General features: G+C 48.2%; 1 pseudogene; it reads left to right on the top strand.

The window, feature by feature from the left end:
* The first annotated feature begins 2,024 nt into the window (after nucleotides 1-2,024).
* Nucleotides 2,025-3,872, top strand: LOC129045078 (large ribosomal subunit protein eL43-like; annotated as a pseudogene).
* The last annotated feature ends 1,495 nt before the right edge of the window (nucleotides 3,873-5,367 follow it).

The following is a 5,367-nucleotide window of genomic DNA, read 5'->3' as shown; positions in this document are numbered from 1 at the left end:
TGAATCTTTCTCTACCAATTACTAGTTGTGTGATGTCATACCAGTGATATACTGTTGAGATAAATGCATATTTCAAGACTCACTGCAGAGATTCCAAACCAGCAAGTCTGGGCTGGCTAGGAATCTGCTTTGTTGTTTTACAAACATGTCATGATTTATTGCAGAGGGTCTACAGACCATGCCTTGAAAAGCTGTGGCCTTCAGGGAGGAAGGGTCATGCTAACCAGCAAACGGGAGTGTCATACTGTGTGTCATTGACATTTTTCAGTGTGAAATCACAAACTGTCATTCAGGGTTAGACTTTATACTACCTAGTAAGTGTCATGGAGGAGGCTTCAGGACAGCTGGGGAATTCAACAGGCCTGGTCTCTACCAGGTCATCCCGGACAACACTCCCCAGCAGCAGATTTCAAGGCATTCTGCCTTCACTTTAGGCCTAGGGTGAACCTGCAGGAGGCTCTCTGCAAATATTCATTGATCAACTGATAGCTTTTCTAGCCAAGCACCAGCTGGCTAGTCTCAGTCCCACGCAGAGGTTCTGGGAGGACTGCAGGAACCCCAGAGAGGGCTAGGGTGCAATGAGGGTGCAAGAGGTGGTACCCAGCTCTGATGTCTCCATGTCTAGACTTGAGCTAGGACCTCACACCCAGGACCCCAGAGAAGCCAGATGGAAATAAGGCCTTGGGAGATGTGAGGGCTCAGAGCCTGCAATCTCTGGACAAACTCCATCTCTTTGAGCCTCAGATGAAATGCAAGGCCTGAGTGTTACAGGTCATTCTTTGTTTGTTCATTCCATAAATATTTCAGCCTCTCTCATGTGCCAGGTTGGACTAGGGAGACCATGGTGAGACAGGTCTCTGTACTCAGTGAGCTTATACTCCAGAGAGGGATCAGACAATAAGGTAATATACATTAATTAATATCAGAAGGTAATGAGAGGAAGACCATAGTCCAGGAGCAGCTACGGCTAATGGCTGTAATCCCAACACTTTGGGAGGCTGAAGCAGGTAGATCACTGAGTCCAGGGGTTTGAGACCAGCCTGGGCAATATGGTGAAACCCTGTCTCTCACACACACACACAAAATTAGCCAGGCATGATGGCGCACTCCTTTAGTCCCAGCTACTCAGGAGGCTGAGGTGGGAGGACTGATTGAGCCCAGGAGGTCAAGGCTACGGTGAGCCATGATCACATCCCTGCATTCCAGCTTGGGTGACAGAGTGAGACCCTATCTCGAGAAAAAAAAAAAAAAAAAGAGAGAGAGAGGAAGACCATAAAAGGGTAATGGAGCTGGTCATGGTGGCCCATGTTTACAGTCCCAGCTACTTATCCAACCCACGGCCCATGGGCTACATGAAGCCCAGGACAGCTTTGCACATGGCCCAACACAAATTCATAAACTTTCTTAAAAATTATGAGATTTTTGCCAGGCACAGTGGCTCACGCCTGTAATCCCAGCACTTTGGGAGGCTGAGGCAGGTGGATCACCTGAGGTCAGGAGTTCGAGACCAGCCTGACCAGCATGGTGAAATCCCATCTCTACTAAAAATACAAAATTAGCAGGCATGGTGGTGCATGCCTGTAATCCCAGCTACTAGGAAAGCTGAAGCAGGAGAATCACTTGAACCTGGGAGGCAGAGGTTGTAGTGAGCTGAGATCGTGCCATTGCACGCCAGCCTGGCAACAAGAGCGAAACTCCATCTCAAAAAAAAAAAAAAATTATGAGTTTTATGTGATTTTTTTTTTTTTTTTTTTTTTTTTTTTAGCTCATCAGCTATCATTAGTGTTAGTGTATTTTATGTGTGGCCCAAGGCAGTTCTTCTTCAGTGTGGCCCAGGGAAGCCAAAAGATTGGACACCCCTGCTCTACAGTGTTCTTAACAAGAGATCCTGCAGGTTGGACAAGCTTGCTCTACAGTGTTCTTAACAAGAGATCATCTAGCCCCTGGGTGGCCGTCTGCACTGTCTGAGGGCTCAAGACTGTGACCTCAGAGACTCTTTAAATGATGAAATCATGGCTATAACTATGGCAAACCTCAATGGAGAATGTCATGCCAATCATAACCTTGTCTCACCTGAGCTGCACAATTACTTCTCAGGTAGGTGCTCCTGCTGTATTAGGGACATTTTACTAATTGGGATGCTGAGACTTAGAGGGTTGAGGCAAGTTGCTCAGGTCACTTATTCGTTAGGCAGCAGAACAGAGATTCTAATCCAGGGCGAACTCTAGAGTGCTGGACTCTTAAATGACACATGGCATTGTTGATCTAATGGGGTTTGGTACCCCCTATCCCCCATCCTACTTTTCTCTAATGCAGGAACTCTTGGATCTGGAGGTCACAGCCTCCCCTGAGAGTGTAAAAAAGTGCTTGCTGGGCAATGGTCCCATGCTGAGGGCGCCCCTCAGGCACATCCTCTGAGCATGGGATTGCTGAGAGCTACAGTCTGGGGGTGGTGAGCCAGATCAGCACAGATCACAGATGCAAACCACCCTTCTAGGCAACCCCTTCTAGAAGGAAGAGTTCCTGGTCCAGAGCTGTGTTCTGTTCCCAACCTACCTCCAGTCTGCCTGCTCCATGACCCCAGACATCTGCTTGAGTCAGCCCTGGGCCTGTGTGGGGGTGGCCCCTGGGCTTCTGTAACATCCTGTGTTCTGCCTTCTGCATACCTATTTTCCATTTCCAGGGAATCTCTCCCATCAGGGTTGGTTTTTACACTCTGGACCAGCCCACAGAACAATTGCAATGGCTCCCTCAGAGGCTCCTGGAGCCATTCCTGCATTACACAATCTCCAGTCTCCAGGGTCTGGCAGGAGCTGCCTTTCTTTCTCTCTCCTGAAAGACTCCAAGTTCTGCTCCTCCGTCAGTTCACACTGGCAGGACCTTCTCCTCCAAAGAGCCTCACTGCTGTCCCTACTTCCCTGAGCTCCTGTTCCCTCGTGCTAACTGAGCCACTGGAGGGGACATCCGCCATGTTTGTCTTCCAGCATCCCTTCCCCTCCTTCCTCTGTGAACTGCACTCCTTTTCCTCTGGGAATGGCCCCTCCTCCACTTTCTGAGACTAGTTGGGGCTGCCAATCACACAGTACCTTTTCTCCTGGCCATGGTGGTTGGCCCAGGGTTAGGCACGGGACCCAAAGCAGGCCAATCACAGTCCTTCCCTGGGATTTTTTTTATATGGTGCATAGGGAGAAAAAAAAACTTTGGTTTGGGTTTGCTAAGCTGGCTTGATGGAAGCCAGGCTGGAGCTAACTGCATTCCTGCTTCTCTTTCTCCTTTCTAGATAGAGGCTACCTATCTGAAGTGGGAGAAAATGAAGCCAATACACAGAGAGAAGCAGAGAGAATAAGGAAATGAGCTGCTCATTATTTCAGTCTTTAGAGAACTTGACACCAGCCCCACCTCAATTAATGAGTCAGTTTATTTATTTACTTACTTATTATTTACTTACTGGCTACTTTTACTCGAACTAGTTTGAATTTTGTTTTGATCACTTGCAACTAAGAGTCCAAACATGTCTTCCTGGGCTCAGACCTAGTTCACGGCGACCTGGCTAAATGCACCAAGAAAATCGGAATCGTCAGTAAATATGGGACCCACTATGGGGCCTTCCTCCAGAAAATGGTGAAGAAAATTGAAATCAGCCAGCACGCCAAGTACACTTTCTCTTTCTCTGGCAAAACCAAGATGAAGAATCGAGCTATGAAGATCTGGCACCTGTTCCTGCATGAAGACAGTAGCTAGCAGTGCCTGGACCTACAATACCACTTCCAAAGCCAGGGTAAAGTCTCCCTTCAGAAGACTGAAGGAATTGAAAGACCAGTAGAGGCTCCTCTACTCTTTGAGACATCATTGGCCTATAATAAATGGGTTAATTTATGGAATGAAATTGACTTGGCTTGTTACTTTATTAGACATTCTGATGTTTGCATTTTGTTACTACTGATGTATTGGAGAAGTGTGCTGAGATGGATTCTTGTAATTCAGTCCCTTTTTTAAGTAGTCAGATGATAAAATATGGCATAAGAATATAAGCCTTCCAAGTTAGGTATGTGTATTAGGTTTGTATAAGTCTGTTCCTGCCAGTTTGACTTTGAGATACATTGGAGCAAACTGCAAACTTTAGTTTTTAAATTACAGTTAATATTAAAAAAAAAAAAATGTTTCTAGGCTGGGTGCGGTGGCTCACGCCTGTAATCCCAGCATTTTGGGTGGCTGAGGTAGGTGGATTACTTAGGGCCAGGAGTTCAAGACCAGCCTGACCAACATAATGAAATCCCGTATCTACTAAAAATACAAAAATTAGTCAGGCATCGTGGTGCACTGTAATCCCAGCTACTTGGGAGACACAGGAAGGAGAATTGCTTGAACCTGGGAGGCGGAGGTTGCAGTGAGCTGAGATTGTGCCACTGCACTCCAGCCTGGGTGACAGAGTGAGACTCTGTCTCTTAAAAAAAAAAAAGTGAGGCATTCCAAGACGGCCGAATAGGAATAGCTCCAGTCTGCAGCTCCCAGCGTGATCGATGCAGAAGACGGGTGATTTCTGCATTTCCAACTGAGGTACCTGGTTAATCTCATTGGGACTGGTTGGACAGCGGGTGCAGCCCACAGAGGGCGAGCTGAGTCAGGGTGGGGCATCAACTCACCCGGGAAGCACAAGGGGTCGGGGGATTTCCCTTTCCTAGCCAAGGGAAGCCATGACAGACTGTACCTGGAACAACGGAGCACTCCTGCCCAAATACCGCGCTTTTCCCAAGGTCTTAGCAACCAGCAGACAAGGTGATTCTCTCCTGTGCCTGGCTCAGCAGGTCCCACGCCCATGGAGCCTTGCTCACTGCTAGTGCAGCAGTCTGAGATCAATCTGTGAGGTGGAAGCCTGGCTGTGGGAGGGGCATCCACCATTGCTGAGGCTTGAGTAGGTAAACAAAGTGGCTGGGAAGCTCGAACTGGGCGGAGCCCACCGCAGCTTAACAAGGCCTACTGCCTCTAGACTCCACCTCTGTGGGCAGGGTATAGCTGAACAAAAGGCAGCAGACAACTTCTGCAGACTTAAACGTCCCTGTCTGACAGCTCTGAAGAGAGCAGTGGTTCTCCCAGCATGGCATTTGTGCTCTGAGAACAGACAGACTGCTTCCTCAAGTGGGTCCCTGACACCCCTGTAGCCTAACTGGGAGACACCTCCTAGTAGGGGCTGACAGACACCTCATATATATGGCTGCCCCTCTGGGACGAAGCTTTCAGAGGAAGGATCAGGCAGCAATATTTGCTATTCTGCAATATTTGCTGTTCTGCAGCCTCTGCTGGTGATCCAGGGTCTGGAGTGGAACTCCAGCAAACTCCAACAGACCTGCAGCTGAGGGACCTGACTGT

Source organism: Pongo pygmaeus, chromosome 8, assembly GCF_028885625.2.
Source record: "Pongo pygmaeus isolate AG05252 chromosome 8, NHGRI_mPonPyg2-v2.0_pri, whole genome shotgun sequence".
Lineage (NCBI taxonomy): Eukaryota > Metazoa > Chordata > Mammalia > Primates > Hominidae > Pongo > Pongo pygmaeus.
This window is presented reverse-complemented; position numbering and strand designations above follow the sequence as displayed.